Source organism: Perna viridis, chromosome 1 (assembly GCF_037379345.1).
Source record: "Perna viridis isolate PV_CMFRI_1.1 ecotype Kerala chromosome 1, ASM3737934v1, whole genome shotgun sequence".
Taxonomy (NCBI): Eukaryota; Metazoa; Mollusca; class Bivalvia; order Mytilida; family Mytilidae; genus Perna; species Perna viridis.
The window spans coordinates 31,186,563-31,204,260 of record NC_142445.1 but is presented as its reverse complement, the minus strand read 5'-3'; the positions used below and the strand labels follow the sequence as shown (position 1 = coordinate 31,204,260).

The window sequence follows — 17,698 nt, the reverse complement described above, 5'->3', positions numbered from 1 at the left end:
TAGAGTGATTTTTGTATATTTTTGTAAATAATACTTTTCAACAAAAGTAGATAAAATGCGCAAATTCCATTTAATTTGAATTTCGTAATTTAGCTTTATTAATAAAATTCTACAAATAACTTAGAAACATTTCTTTATTTGTCCGTTTACATAATAAATTATCTATTCTTTCCTTTGGCACTTTACATTGAAACTTTTACTAAATGTTGGGCAAATTTTGTAATAAGGATTAATTTTTAAAAAGCTTTCCTATCAACTCTTTTGTCTGAAACCTTTGAAATATTGGCAGTTATATCTAAGTCAGGATATATGATGTAATTAAGTTGATTGTTTCATACACCTCAGGGTAAATAGCTGATTGCTTATGTTTGACATTTTAATCCTAAAAAGCCAAAACAAAAACAAAAAAACAAAACAAAACAAAAAAAAACATGTATGGAACGTTCTACATTATTGGTCAAGATTTTCGATTGACAACTGACCATTTTCCAAAATTTGTAAAAGATTTGATTTTATTGGTTAATAAATTTTAATTGCTAATCCTGTATAAATAACGATGTTCGCTCGATGCCGCATCATCTGTATGTGTGCATCGAGGAACAAATTAAATTATTAAAACTTTATTTTAGTTTTAATATTAATATATTTCAGGTATGTTAAATTACTTACTTTATGTACTTAAACAATTATATTTTCTTTATCTATAGATGCTTCATTTTAAGCTTCGTATATTAAAGATCCTGTAGAGTTAATTACGATTATTTTATTTCTTTTTGTTGGTATGTAAATAATTACGATTTTGTTTTGTTTATTGTTTTCAATTTATTAAATTTCATTTTTTTTTATCTTATATCGGAAATCGAAAGACTTATTTTATATAATGAAAGGGAGTTAATTCATGAAGCTTTTTCAGAGACAAAATTGTCAAATGTATTTATGGTAAAATTTACCCAAAACAAAGACAATAGAATGGCAAATGCTGTAAGGCGTAACTTGAAAATATGTTTTAAGAATGATTAATTTTCCCTTTCATAATTATACCATTTTCTTTCGATTCATTTTCGATGCATTATGATCCCCTGATAGTGTCTCCACGTAGGCCTTGTACATGTAAATAGATGTTTTCCGATTTTTGGAGTAAAACATTTTAGTTAAACTTTTAATGACAAAATGTCTCTTCTGAATTAAGTTTTAATACGTTGTATCTGTCTCTTCCCAGATCACATGTTTTTTCATTGAAAGAATTGAATTTAGACTCTATATGTTTTTCTCTTTTTCGAATATTATGATACATTGTAGGTATGTGTTTTATTTTCTCTATTGATTATTCACATGTGTTAAGAGTGTTTATCTTATTTTAATTCAATTAAGTTCCTATGCATAGATTTCATTATGACAGTGTTCATTTTGTCCTTAAGAAAACAATAATTCAATAATTTTATGCTCGAATATAAGTTCTATCAGTACATGAGACAGTTTATAATTCAGTGACACTTTTCATTACATGTTATTTAATATTATATCGATTAGTTATTTACTGGTATGAATTGTTTTTATCTGTTTAATCTGTTTATATTGATCATCTGTATGTGTGCATCGAGGAACAAATTAAATTATTAAAACTTTATTTTAGTTTTAATATTAATATATTTCAGCCCACAACCAAAGACGTTAGAGTCATTTCTGTTGTGTGGTCTCATTCATAGAAAGACTCTACCGAGCATCCCCTACTGCTATCTACCCAACAAAGCAGTATAAAAAGTGGCGGAGAAACAAAAGATCCTAACAGTGATAGTGTGCAACTTATGGTATTAACCAGAGCTCAGACCAGAGAAGATATCAACATGATTGGAGGAGCTCCTTCGACATCTGTGGTTAGAGAAGGCAACTCATCTGCATCATCCTCTGCTGGTACACCAGACTTGGCTCCACTCCAACCAGTCAACAATGTAAGCTTAAATACAATTCAATCCATCCCTAAATTTGATGGAAAAAGACATTCTGTCATTCAGTGGTTCAAAAATCTGATGCTATACATTTCTTTCTTGCACTGGACTGAACCGCAAATCCTGGAGGCTTTCCCCCTGTTCCTCGAAGGTCAAGTAGCAGAGTGGTATGAACGCGTCAAAAATTCAATCAACACCTTAGAGGATCTAAAGAGCAAACTTTTTGCTAGATTCACCCCTCCAGCCCTTAATGTGGAATTAATGGACATACGGCAAGGACATTCTGAAACGGTAGATGACTATATACATCGAATTACAAAAATTTGTGGGGAGGCACAACTTCCAGAAAAAAGCATCCTAACAAAAGCCATAAAAGGACTCAAACCTGCCATTGGAAAAATAGTAATTCCACAAGACCCATCTGACATTGAAGAACTACGAAAACAAGCAGAGTTGGCTCAAACCACCTTGTTAGTCACCAACTCAAACAATGAGGATCTTTCAACACAAGTTAATTTGCTGACTCAACATATAGACAAAAAATTCGAACAATTGACATTGGATGCCAAAATAACAGCGGTACATTCTGAACAACCCAGAAATTCGAGGAATTTTGTGCAGCAAAGAAAACAACAATCCTGGGTTCGTCAACAAATTCCACAAACATTCCAAAGACCAGCCCAAAACCATTACAATCCACAACAACAAATGTGGGGCCCAATCAAACCAGTTCATATGCAGAATCCACCATGCCATCGTTGCGGTAAGTACTGTGGATCACCTTTTACTTGTTTTGCTAAAACTAAAACATGCAATAAGTGTCAAAAACGAGGTCACATAGCTCCTGCATGTTGGGGTAGATATAGTACAAATTAGGGATTCGCGCCTGTCCATAGGCATTGTTCTAAGGATGGGCACAGAGATACTGAATGTCCTGATGTAGGATTTACAACCCCTCTGCAAACAAATTCTATTGATGTGAAAATTGACAATAGGAAAACCCATGCCCTTATTGACACTGGTGCAAGCATCAGCATTGTTAATAAGGAACTATTGGACAAAACAAAATATGCTAAAGCAAGGCTGAATAAACCAAATTATATTATGATTAAAGGTGTCAGTGGTCAGAGATTAAATGTTTTAGGAGAACTTGACCTCCCAATTGTCATTCATGGCAAAACTTTCATTTATCCTATCAATGTAGTAGAAAATGTGCACCACTCTCTTATTTTAGGTTGGGATTTTATAAAACATTTCAAGGGAACTATTGATTTAGCACATCATTTATTGCACTTAAATGATGGACAAGAAGTGCTTGTAAGCCATATTCAGGAAGTTTCAGGTTTAGCTAGAACTCTTGAAGCAGTTACAATTCCTAAAAGGTCAGAGTCCATCATTGCAGTGTCAATATCAAAATTTAAACATGGAGATCAAGTTTTACTAGAACCTAAACCTACACTAGCAATTAAACATTTAGTAGGAGCAAAATGTGTTGCAACAGTAACTAGAGGCAAAGCAATGCTGAAACTGTTAAATCCAACTAACACTGATGTGTTAGTTAAAAGAAGGGAAATATTGGCAAATGTTTTTCCTGCCAATGAGTCAGATATCCTTACTTTTGAAGGTGACACAAAAACTGCTAAGTTTAAGCACAAAGGGCAGAAAATGACCCATCTAAAACAGCATGTTCAGGAAGACTTTAGATTAAAATTTGATCTTGCTAAATCTGATTTAAATGAAATTCAAAAACAGAAACTTCTTGCACTGCTTGAAAAGTACAAGCATATTTTTGCAAATAACCTTAGTCAGTTAGGTGTCACAAATGCTTACTCTCATAAGATTGAGACATATCCTGGTGCAAGACCTGTAAGCTTTCCAGCTTTCAGAGCTTCTGCCAAAGTCAATGCTGAAATCAATCGACAAGTCGAAGAAATGGAAAATAATGATATCATTGAAAAATCAAATTCAGTTTGGCATTCACCAGTAATTTTGGTGGCGAAAAAAGGTACAACAGAACTGCGATTTGCAGTTGATTATAGAAAATTAAATCAAATCACAATACCTATGAACTTTCCATTACCTCGACTTGAAAGTGTTTTTGACACAATAGGTGCATCTAAAGCAAAGATATTCAGTTGTGTTGACTTAAAGAGTTCATTCTGGCAAATCCCATTGGATCCAGAAACAAAACACAAAGCTGCTTTCATAACTCAAAATGGCATTTTTGAATGGAAAAGACTTCCTTATGGTTTAGCGAATTCACCAGTTTCGTTCCAAACTTTAATGACATCAATTTTCAGAGAAATGAATTGGAAATCTGTTTTGGTTTATATTGATGATATTCTCATTTTTAGTGAGAGCTTCGACATACATTTGGTTCATTTAACAGAAGTGTTTGAATGTCTTGATAAACATAACTTGAGGCTTCAGCCTAAGAAATGCCATTTTGCTGTCCAGAGGTTAAAATTTCTGGGTCATTTCATTTCGAAAAATGGAGTTGAGGTGGACCCAGAAAAGACCAAAGCTATGAAGGACTTTCCTGTGCCGAAGACGCAGAAGCAAGTTAAAAGTTTCTTAGGTTTAATAGGATATTATCGGAAGTTTGTTCCGAACTTTTCTAAAATTGCTTTTCCACTAAATTCTTTACTATGTAAAGACAAGAAATTCACTTGGACAGATGAATGCCAAAATTCTTTTGAAACTTTGAAACAAAAACTTCTTGAGGCTCCAATATTGGCATTCCCAAAGACATCTGAACCATTCATTTTAACTTGTGATGCATCTGACACAGCAGTAGGCTTTCTACTAAGTCAAAAAGATACTGAGGGAAATGAGCATCCTATCGCCTATGGAGGTAGATCTTTGAATAAAGGTGAAAGGAAATGGACAACCACAGAAAAAGAATGCTTAGCTATTCTATGTGGAATCCAAGCGTACCACCCATATTTGTCTAATGACAAGTTTACTATTCAAACAGACCACAAAGCTTTATGTTGGTTAAATAATATAAAAAATCCTACGGCCAGACTTGGTCGCTGGTCTATGTTTTTGCAGAATTATAATTTTGAAGTTATTTACAAACCAGGAAAAGCAAATTGTGTAGCTGATGCATTAAGCAGGCGTGAATATAAAGAACAACTAATTGAACCTTCTCCTATTTCAGAACCCAATGAATTCGAAGATATCATTTTTGCTATTTCAGAAGGTATTAGAAAAGAAATGCTGATACGAGATCTCAAACAGTCAACAAATGAACAAAGAAATGCAAATATTTCAGCTTTTTCAGTTTCTGAGCTGACCATTCCGGTCACAAAGCAGAACCCAGAATATGATCATTCATTTCAACGTGTCATGGTTGAATTTGTTTATCCAGATGACCCAGTTGCAGTAGTAGCACCTGTTACCGAGGACAAAGTTGATGAAGCTTTAGACAACAGACAAGCTCTTTTTCAGATGCAGAAAGATTGTCCAGATTTTAAGAATATTATCAACTATATTGTAGATAAAGAGTTACCAGATGATGATAAGAATGCCAGAAAGGTGTCATTTGAAGCTGACAGATATGAAATAATAAATAGCCTTTTGTTTCATTTAGATCAGAGAAGATGCAAAAGATTGCCTGAAGAACAAAAGTTTACTAGACAACTTTGTATCCCACAGGTACTGCGAAATGATGTTCTGCGTTCCTACCATGATTCTCTTGCAGGTGGCGGACACCTTGGAGTTGACAAGGTTCATGAATCAATACGCTTCAAGTATTGGTGGCAGACAATTTATGCTGATGTTGAAAATTATGTAAAATCTTGCAATCGCTGTCAGATGGCAAAGCGTAACTATAACCAGTTTAACCCTCCATTAGGGTCCATGCCTCCTGTCAAACGGTTTGAAAGGTGGTAGATTGATATTTTAGGTCCACTGCCAAAAAGTGCTGAAGGATATAGTTACGTTTTGTTAATGATTGATGCTTTCAGCCGCTTTCCTGAAGCTTTTCCTTTGAGAACACAGAATGCACAAGAAGTAGCAAGAGTTATCTATGACCAAATCATTTGTCGATATGGAGCACCCCGTATCTTATTTTCTGATAGGGGTAGGAATTTTATGTCGCATATAGTAAATGCTCTTTGTGAGATTTTTCAAATTACACAACATCATACTTCTTCTTATCATTCACAGACAAATGGTTTGGTTGAGCGTCAAAACTCAACTATTGCTCAAACTATACGTACATATTGCGGTAAGGACCACACTAAATGGCCTATTTACTTACAAAGTGTTATGATGGCTATTCGGAAATCTCCTGCATTAAATGCAACTGAAATATCTCCTTTCCAGTGTGTCTTCGGCCAACCCATGAAATTGCCCTTTGACATTGCATTAGTGCCAAAAGACAATTTAGGACAAGCCACTAAAGACCACATTCAGGAGATAACAAAAAATTTGGAAATTGTCCATGAAATTGCTGAAGAAAATCATAAACGTCAAAAAATTCTTGACAAGCAAAGACATGACCATAAAGCAAAAATTCCAGATTTTAAAGCTGGTGATTTGGTATTAAAAGCCATAAATAAAATCCCTGTTGGTCAGTCTAAAAAGTTGTATGACAAATTTGAAGGCCCCTATCGCATTATGTACAAAGGTGAAAATTATACATACAAACTGTATGATATAAACAAAAAGAAACCTCATCAGTCTATGATTAATGCATGTCACTTAAAACATTATAACAAACCAGTTGTTGTCAGACCTCAGCATGAAAATGAGAAATATGAACAACCAAATGTGGTTATTCAAGAACCGCAGGGTGAAAATCAAAACCCTCTGGTAGATGCTCATTCCCAGTCTCAACACATCCCTCAAATTCAGCAAACCCCATTGCCTGTTAGACCTCAAACTCAGCAAGCAGTTCAGCCAAATAATAATAAAAGAGTACAAAATGACAAAGTCCAAGATACTCAGTCATATCCTTTTAATAAAGCTTTAAGAGGTAGACTTAAACATGGTAGAAGAGAAATACAATGGCTTGATGGTTCGAGATCATGGATCTCGGATGATAATTTTGATGAAAATTCTCTTCAATATATAAATAGCAGGTTCACTAAAAATGGTAAAATAAGAAGGTCATGTTTTAAACATAAAAAGAAATAAATAGTATATAAAAACAATGTATGAAAAATCATACATCATAAAATATAAGTATTAGTAAAACTGTATTGAACAAATATATTTATAATATTATAAAATGAATGAATAAGCTAGTTTGAATCCTTGAACCAGAGTAGTTGACCCATACTTTTAAGTTAAATGATTTTTCATTCCTAGGTTATGTTGAAAATTCTAGGCGCCCAATTTTATAACTTTGGACCACTTTGGCTTAAATTTTTCAAAACAAAACCAAATTTTGCTTCATAAAATTTGTGATGATGTCAATCCTTTACAGTTTCTGTAGTTCATAGTGCTAGAGTGTACATTCTGCAGGTGTGCATTCATCCCCTGACATTCATCACACTAATTTTTTTTCCCTTTTGTCTCGTTGTAGGTAAATTTGGAACTTTTCAACATACCATAGTTTTGGCAATCATGGTCCTTATAACTGCTCTAGTGATCAAACCTGCTACAACACAAACCATTGATGAAAAGATGAATATTGTTCAAAGATTGAACTATGGTGTTATTTTTAGACAAGAGTCATTCCTGCATATGTCTACAGAATCATGGCTTCATACCTTCAAAGTAGAATTGCCTAAAAAAGTAACATTATCTAAAATGTATTTTTGTGAAGAGATAAAAAATGAATGTAATTCGATGAATAATATGGTAAATTTTATACATGCCTTACATGATTCAACGGAATCACAATTGAAAGAGACAATCAAAGCTATTCATGCTTTGGTGCCCCAAACAAATTATTTTGGTAGTAAGAGAAATCAAAGATCACTTTTACCATTTATAGGTTCTTTGGCTAAAGGTATTTTTGGTTTAGCCACATTGGGTGATGTTCAAATGTTAGCAAAACACATAAATGAATTAAATAGACGTTCAATACTTATGGCAAACACCTTACACCAACATGGTTCACATTTGTCCTCCTTCATGTCCATTATAAATAATAGAACAACAAACTTATGGAGGGCGTACGACAAAACTCAGTACAAATCAAACAAGTTGCTAATTCATTTTATAACTCACTTTCTTCTTTTCAGCATTCTATGTCTAATATGTCACAAATCTTAATTACTCTTGTTAATGATGCTAACATATTAAGAGAAAGCCTCAACCAGTTACAAACTAGCATACAAAGCTTAGTTGAAGGCAGAATCTCACCACTACTAATCCCAAAGCACTCATTTACGCATGTTTTGCACAAAATCCAACAAATTCTATCCAAATCTTATCCTGGATTTTACCTTACTCATTTTGACCCAGCATACTACTATACCCACTCAAACTTTATGTTTGCTCGAAATCATTCAATGCTTTATATAACTGTAAGATTTCCAGTTTCAGCTCATTCTAAACCTTTAAATTTGTACAAAGTGATAACTCTTCCAGTACCAATTAATGATACTTCTTCACATGCTACTAAACTAATGAATCTACCTAACTTCTTTGCTATTACTAATAGAAATGACTATTTCACGGAACTTTCTACTAAAGATATTGCTAACTGTGTGCATGGATCTTCTGTATTTTGTTCTCAAAATCTTCAACTAACTCATTCCTCTAAACCCAACTGTTTAATTGCTCTCTTTAATAACAACGTAACAATGGTGAAAGAAACATGTGACTTCAGATTTCTACAAGACCATTTAACATCAAAGATAATAGAACTAACCCATACTTCTGTTCTTGTATATAAAAATAATAATCAATTAACACTTAAATGTCCAGATAATATTCAACAAATTCCATCTTGCACATTCTGCAAAGTGCATGTCCCATGTCGATGTTCTTTATACTCATCAACACTTTATTTTGCACCAAGACTTATTAACTGTTATAATGAAGCTAACATATTTGACCCACAATCTACTTTTTCAGTTATGCACCCAGTGAACTTAGCACTGCTAACAGAGTTTTTCAATCACACTAAACTAAATAACATTCTAGGAGACACCACTTTCCCCACAAAAATATCACTAAAATTACCAGATTTTAAAATTTACACCCACAACATGTCACAATTACTTGTAGCAGATCACAAAGAACATTTAAGTCTAACAAAAATGGCCCAAGCAGCCAAGAAAGATGAACAAATTTTTCAAACACTCACTGAACCATTGCTAACAGGAGACATTACTCTTGCTGAAGATTGGCCTGATACCAATGCAATTTTAATTTTTGTAGCATTAGGTATTGGATTTTTATCATTTATTACATGTATATACTTATTTTTCAAGGTTCGCAAAATGGCTACTGCTTTGCTAGTTATACAACAAGTTGCTAGTGTAAAATCTCAAACTGTTCCATCCTTTATTTACAATGAACATGTCACAAAACTCAATTCTGCGCAAACTACTAGTAACCTTATTACTTATATTACAAATGAATTTTCATGGCTTCATGCTTCAGTGTTGCTTAGCATAGTTGTTTTAATCGTACTTATACTTATTGTCATTTGCATCTACAAAAGTAAAAAAGAAGCAAGGAACTAGTTTAGCTATAGAAATTACTTGTGGTGGCCAATGTGTCATTATCCCCATACTTTCATTATCTCTGTGTCCATCATATTGGGATATTGATACACCCACTATAAATCATATCAGTATCACTTCATTCCCAACTTGTAAATTGATTGCTAGTTGGACAAACTTTACTGTTCGAAATAAGTTAACATTGCAAACTATATCTGTACCAACATGTATTACTATTGACTTTGTGTCTTGGTTCAAATTGCGTAAAATTTTACGTCAACCATTTTGTGCTTACGTTATGATTATCCACAATGGTTACAGTACTTTGTTACAAGGTCAAGGTGAAATTACACCTAAATCAAACTCTTTATATCCTCAATTGTAAGTTATACAGACATTGCTTGTTTTAGTACTATTTGTATTCTTTTAAGTTACTATCAGATCCACAGTACTCTACCTACCTGACATTATGAACAATTATATTGAAAATGTAAATTTATTTACTGTATGATTCTTGTATATTAACATGACATTGTAGTACTGTATATTTTCAGAAGAAGCTACACATACTTAAATAATTATATGTTTAGAGATGGATATTATGTAGAGAAGTATTTTAAAAGTGTAAAACATGTTCATAACAAAACACTTAAAATTCTATACTCATAAAGGGTTCCTTTTTATAAATTTGTGAATTATTTATGTATGCTGAGGGGCGCTTGCCACGGGTTAACATAACTCAATTTTTTATAAATGATCCCAAAACAATATTTCATAATTTAGCTTTGGGGTCCAAAGCTTTCGTAGTAGGGAAGATTTATCATAGAGTGATTTTTGTATATTTTTGTAAATAATACTTTTCAACAAAAGTAGATAAAATGCGCAAATTCCATTTAATTTGAATTTCGTAATTTAGCTTTATTAATAAAATTCTACAAATAACTTAGAAACATTTCTTTATTTGTCCGTTTACATAATAAATTATCTATTCTTTCCTTTGGCACTTTACATTGAAACTTTTACTAAATGTTGGGCAAATTTTGTAATAAGGATTAATTTTTAAAAAGCTTTCCTATCAACTCTTTTGTCTGAAACCTTTGAAATATTGGCAGTTATATCTAAGTCAGGATATATGATGTAATTAAGTTAATGTTTCATACACCTCAGGGTAAATAGCTGATTGCTTATGTTTGACATTTTAATCCTAAAAAGCCAAAACAAAAACAAAAAAACAAAACAAAACAAAAAAAAACATGTATGGAACGTTCTACATTATTGGTCAAGATTTTCGATTGACAACTGACCATTTTCCAAAATTTGTAAAAGATTTGATTTTATTGGTTAATAAATTTTAATTGCTAATCCTGTATAAATAACGATGTTCGCTCGATGCCGCATCATCTGTATGTGTGCATCGAGGAACAAATTAAATTATTAAAACTTTATTTTAGTTTTAATATTAATATATTTCAGGTATGTTAAATTACTTACTTTATGTACTTAAACAATTATATTTTCTTTATCTATAGATGCTTCATTTTAAGCTTCGTATATTAAAGATCCTGTAGAGTTAATTACGATTATTTTATTTCTTTTTGTTGGTATGTAAATAATTACGATTTTGTTTTGTTTATTGTTTTCAATTTATTAAATTTCATTTTTTTTATCTTATATCGGAAATCGAAAGACTTATTTTATATAATGAAAGGGAGTTAATTCATGAAGCTTTTTCAGAGACAAAATTGTCAAATGTATTTATGGTAAAATTTACCCAAAACAAAGACAATAGAATGGCAAATGCTGTAAGGCGTAACTTGAAAATATGTTTTAAGAATGATTAGCTTTCCCTTTCATAATTATACCATTTTCTTTCGATTCATTTTCGATGCATTATGATCCCCTGATAGTGTCTCCACGTAGGCCTTGTACATGTAAATAGATGTTTTCCGATTTTTGGAGTAAAACATTTTAGTTAAACTTTTAATGACAAAATGTCTCTTCTGAATTAAGTTTTAATACGTTGTATCTGTCTCTTCCCAGATCACATGTTTTTTCATTGAAAGAATTGAATTTAGACTCGATATGTTTTTCTCTTTTTCGAATATTATGATACATTGTAGGTATGTGTTTTATTTTCTCTATTGATTATTCACATGTGTTAAGAGTGTTTATCTTATTTTAATTCAATTAAGTTCCTATGCATAGATTTCATTATGACAGTGTTCATTTTGTCCTTAAGAAAACAATAATTCAATAATTTTATGCTCGAATATAAGTTCTATCAGTACATGAGACAATTTATAATTCAGTGACACTTTTCATTACATGTTATTTATAGTCCAAGTCACCTCAGATTGTTTGCGGTTTTTTGCGTTTATTTTTGTAATTCCTCGACGGTTCCTTTCAAAAACTTGCCATTTCATTCATGTCGTTCTGTACAACGATTCCCTTACAATAATTTTTCGTTCTTACCTCCGAGATTGAAAAAATTCAAAATTTATTTTTCCTACGAGAATTTTGCATTGAATGTATTGTTTATCCGCCATCTTGTTTCTATGGATATTTTGAAATGTTCCCTATTATCTCACAATTGAAGAGCTGAAATACCATGATTTCCCGCCATATTTCTGCTCTTTACCTTTAGTAAAAGACAAAACCAGAAGTTCCGAATGAAAATGATACAACTGGTACTTAATAAGAGTCTTACCACATAAAGTAATAAATTAGCAGGGAACCAGAAATATGGCGGGAAATCATGTTATTTCACCTCTTCAATTGTGAGATAATAGGGAACATTTCAAAATATCCATAGAAACAAGATGGCGGATATACAATACATTCAATGCAAAATTCTCGTAGGAAAAATAAATTTTGGATTTTTTCAATCTCGGAGGTAAGAACGAAAAATAATTGTAGGGGAATCGTAGTACAGAACGACATAAATAAAATGGCAAGTTTTTGAAAGGAACCGTCAAGTAATTACAAAAATAAACGCAAAAAACCGCAAACAATCTGAGGTGACTTGGACTATAATATTATATCGATTAGTTATTTACTGGTATGAATTGTTTTTATCTGTTTAATCTGTTTATATAGATCATCTGTATGTGTGCATCGAGGAACAAATTAAATTATTAAAACTTTATTTTAGTTTTAATATTAATATATTTCAGCCCACAACCAAAGACGTTAGAGTCATTTCTGTTGTGTGGTCTCATTCATAGAAAGACTCTACCGAGCATCCCCTACTGCTATCTACCCAACAAAGCAGTATAAAAATATCAACGAAATGTTGTAATAAATTTGTATGTAATGTTTTAAGTAAACTTCAAATGTGTGTGTGTTTATTGAATATTTTATCATGATAGTGATAGCCGATCCAAGTCCATGGCAGTGTTCAACATGAATTAGAAAGCGGATGGAAATGATAAATATTTTTTTTGCAATTTTCTTCTTGTATTACCTTGCTATTTTTTTTTAATTACCACATCTATTTATTAATATCAATTAAACAATTTTAGTTAGTGAAAGTCACAATCAGCTGAAACCGGACCTACGTTAAATTAATCAACGTCTCTATGATGTGGTCATTAATAAAGTAAATTAAAAGGTATTTCAAGTGTAAATAGCCAAATTGCTTTCTAACAGTAAATAAAAAAATAACAACTAAAGTATTATTTTAATGAAATAGCCTTGGTAATAAAAAAGTTGTTATTAACTTAACATGTGTGTATTGTTAAAAATCAATTGTTATTGGAAAGAAATATATTCAAGAAAGTCTAGATAGAAAGTTAAAATAAATATTGGATGATTATATTAAATAATTGTTTAAATACATGATCGGGTTATGCGGAATAAACAACTTTAGGTCAATGTACGCTTTATAAACCCAAAAGCGGTTTAAGAGCAAGCGTAAACTGCCCGCAGTTGGTTATAATCCATGGGCTGAGAAGGTCCACAGCACCCGTCATCAACCTTATGGTGTTTTCAGGTAGATTTATTCCTTCCATTGCCGAAATTTGAAAGAAAGAATATTCTCGGATTCTTTTTTCAGTATAAGCCTATATTTCTACCCGACTGGGTCAAAAAGCCGATACTTCTGTGAGTCGATTGTTTGAGCGTCTAAGCCTTTCTGTGAAAGAATGATTATGTAGATATTAAATGCATATAGGTATCAGCATATAGTCCAACAAAGAACATAAAGTAACTAAAATAATACATACAAAAATGTACCCCTACCCCACTGAAAAATCGCTTAAATTAACATATTATTTTATGTCAATACCCATAGAGTATCTTCACTTCAGTAAAGAATGCCTTTTTGAGTACTTTCTTTTTAGTATTATCACTATTAATACTTCTGGGGTTCTTTTGATTGAGACATAAGGCTACTTGTTAATACCTCTATATATGACAATTTACTGCATGTTAAAGAAAGAAGTTCGAAGAATAAAAAAACGTAAACACTGGATTTTTCCGTCAAAGAGGTATAAAAAGTAGCCAACCCCCCCCCCAAAAAAAAACAAAAAAAAAAACACAAAAAAAAACCAAAAAAAAACCTAAAAAACAAAAAAAACAAAAACCAAAAAAAAAAACCAAAACAAAAAGTGTTATGGTTTATTATTTGGCGACAAAAAGATTCGTAAATGGGAGGTATAAGGGTAGCTGAAAATCATACATATGATTGATGAATAGGGGGTACATGGAGGTTATCTTAGCCAACGTACTATTATGCGAGCATAACTTGGTTATAAAATATAACGAATCCTTATAATTTAATTCATATTAGCTTAAAGTCAATATTAGGATTCATCAAAACCCTTTTAGTTTAGTATTATTTGAATTGTGGACTGCATACCGATCGACGAAAATGACGTCACAGTACAAAGTAAGATAATGGAAAATAACCCGTCTTACCAAGATGAGATTTAAGCAATCAAATTAAGTAATAAAAAATACTATGATAACAGATATTTACCTATCCGGTCAAATGATCTTTTCTTTAGTTTTTCATGCTTCGTGCTTTTTTTAATTTCTAATTTTTGTTGACTGTTGCTGCATATTGAAGTACGGCCTCGTTTTAATTGCTTTGAGTTGATTTCAAGTTTGAATGAATAGGTTTGTATAAAACACTTAAATAATGTACACTTAATACCTAAAATGAACGATGTGTAATTTGTTTACATCTTTTTTGTATTTAATTAAAAATCCAGAGAAGGAGGAGAAATCTTGTACTACCATGGTTCCTGATACGCCATGTACATTCTGATTAACTTTAACCCAAACTCTATCACCGGCATGAAGATATTTAACACCCCAGCTGTTCCATGATCCCTAATATATCTAGAGTTAGCTATGTGAGCACTGGTATGTAAGGCGGTAAGCCAATAATTGTTGACTACAATTTCCGTCTCCAGAATGTGATTAGAATCAGGGTGAGCTAAAATGGAAGAAATAAAAATGTACAAACAATGTAGAAACAGTTCCTGTTCCTGAAGACTCTACAAGAGAAAAAACTGTTTTTTCTTTGACAAGATCACGACGTATCATTAAAATATGAATTTAAAAATAAATATTGGATATGTTTAAGGTATTTATTATGTTCTTTTTTTATGTGTGTCTATTCTCCCTGTCTAATCTTTATCCTTGGAATATATTCTTTTAATTACTACAAAATCTTAGTTTCCTAAATTACTCTTATTCTTGTTAATACCCTCATAATCAGTGAGAAATTTGTATTAACTATTAAACTGTAATTTTTTTTTCTAAACAAGTATTGAAATGATGTATTCTCAACCGATTTGTTAAATCTGATTAACTGCAAAGAACATTAGATACAGGAATCTACATACCCCGCTCAGTCCGCATTGCATCGTGACCTTTGTATACGACAAACGCAGCTAATTCGTAAGCTTACTCCGTTTCGTTCATTTTTCATTATCACTCTACTCTATCTTGAAGTTATTTATATTTTTTTTCTATTTAATGATAACTATACCCCTTGTTTTTCTTTCTGTGATGAAATATTTAAATTAATCCACCGTTTCGTTGAGGTAAGAAATATCTACTTTAGCACATTTACACTGAATTGACACGGCACCAGTTTCTAAAATATAAATAAAAAATTAAAATCGATAGTTCTAGAATTTCTTATTTTATACCACTTTTCAGTGTTAAATGATTAATGTCTTGCTTTACAGAACATTTCATCGACGAATGCTTTCCTGCCCAACTGGTGCACCTGGTCCATGCTCCCCATTTTTGGACCGAGTTGCTCATTTATGTATTATTTTAGTTACTTTATGTTCTTTGTCGTGTTTGTCTGTTTTCCATGCCTGGTCATTGTCCTTGGATTACATTCTTTTTATTTCCCCTAGAATCTTGGTTCATTTGATTACTTTTTCTATATGATAGGGTTCTCAAAAAGGGATGCTCATATGTATCGTCCTTGATAGAAAAAAATCTGACCTTTGTTAAGTAAATCCGTTTCTTGCATGAGAAAACAAATCACCTATCTGAGACACGTATTTTTATTGATTATGCGAGTAGATTTTGGCCATTATCTGAATGGTATATATAAACTACATATAACAGAACCTTAATTTTCTACAAACATGAAGAAAAGGATAGTTTAGTGTATGATATAACATTAAAGCTCGGAATGTTCCATTTTTTAAGTCGGTGTAAACAATACAGTAAAACGTCACAAACAGTCATGTTGGCCAAACCATTTTTTTTCAAATTGCAAGTATGATTTTAAGAAAGAGTAATCATATCGCAAATTCGACAGTTCGGACGTTGTTGGGAATTTTTCAGACCTTTCTATACGTTTAAATTATCTTCCCTGTATCAATTTGATCCGATGGAGCAGTGTAGCGAATAGAGACGTTTGTATAATATTGATTTGTTGTGATATGCGTCATTAATTTGATCCTCTATCCTACATAATAACACCTAGATGAACTGTCCCGTACCTTAAAGCCCTAGATTAATCCTACGAGGAGGAATGACCCGGCCAGCGAAAGTTGTATTATTATATAGCCTAGCTGGCCGAGTGGTCTAGGGCGCTGGACTTAGTGCAGGCGGTGTTGCCATAGATGTCAAAGGAGTTCGAGTCCCGCGGAGGGAACGACCAAAAATTTGCATCGCAAATTTGACAGTTCTAACACCTTGGGAATTGTTCAGACCTTTATATATATATGTATATAGAAGAGTCTGAAAAGTTCCCAACGATGTTAGAACTGTCAAATTTGCGATGCAACTTTTTGGTCGTTCCCTCTGTGGGACTCGTACCGCTGTGACATCCATCTATGGCAATACCGCCTGCACAAAGTCCAGAGCCTTAGACCACTCGGCCAGCTAGGCTATATTTATATGAAATGTTAAGAGGTTGTATAAAATATAGAACCATACTAGATTTAAGGACGGTTTAATTTTATTGAAATATTGCCTTCTCTAAATACATCAACTTCTCTCATCTCATTCTGAGTATTCAAATTCGATTCTTTTATACTAGCTAAAGCCATAGAGTGGCAAAATATGAACCGAGGACAAAACAGTTTATCAACAAATTCAAATAATGCAGAGAAAGAATTCTACAGAACCTAAGTCCGAAGTGGTCCGAAATATAATTATACTCACTCATGTTTTCTAATTCTGCTTTAACCAATTCGTGTTTCCTGGTCTGCTTTTTAATAGTATAATCTGTTTGAATGAGTTCTTTGTTAATCACTAATATGTTTTCTTCAATACTTTCAATTTTTTCTGCTAGATTTGCAGAATTTACTTCGCTAATTTCAAATGAAGTACAGGCGACATTTGCAATATGAATTAAAGACAAAAAATTAAATCCAACAGCCATTGTTTGTCTGGTACAAATTACTTATCTTGTAACGAACTATTCTTAAATACAAGTGCGCAAATCATTTTCAGAGGAAGGACTTAATGTGTCAATAACTGATAAGAAGGACATGCATTGTGCATTTCAAAGTAACATTAATGAAGAACGTCACTGTAGCTTGAAGTGTCGCCCGAACAAGAACGTGTACTTCATTAAATTCCATATTGCATTTCAAGGTTACCCTTAATCAGTTATTTAAAAAAAAAATCTCACGTAAAAAC

The 17,698-nt window shown here is 32.3% G+C and overlaps 1 long non-coding RNA gene and 1 pseudogene across 2 annotated transcripts; one reads left to right on the top strand and one right to left on the bottom strand.

Moving 5' to 3' along the window:
* Positions 1-13,401, top strand: LOC148628357 (uncharacterized; annotated as a pseudogene). Its single transcript, XR_015923126.1, has 3 exons — positions 1-981; positions 1,656-2,709; positions 7,483-13,401. The product of XR_015923126.1 is annotated as an uncharacterized LOC148628357 (transcript).
* Positions 13,402-14,758: 1,357 nt separating this feature from the next.
* Positions 14,759-17,485, bottom strand: LOC148628356 (uncharacterized). The gene is made up of 3 exons (XR_015923127.1): positions 17,219-17,485; positions 15,576-15,683; positions 14,759-15,017 (listed from the first exon to the last, which is right to left on the bottom strand). It is a non-coding gene; the product is annotated as an uncharacterized LOC148628356 (long non-coding RNA).
* Between the last annotated feature and the right edge of the window lie 213 nt (positions 17,486-17,698).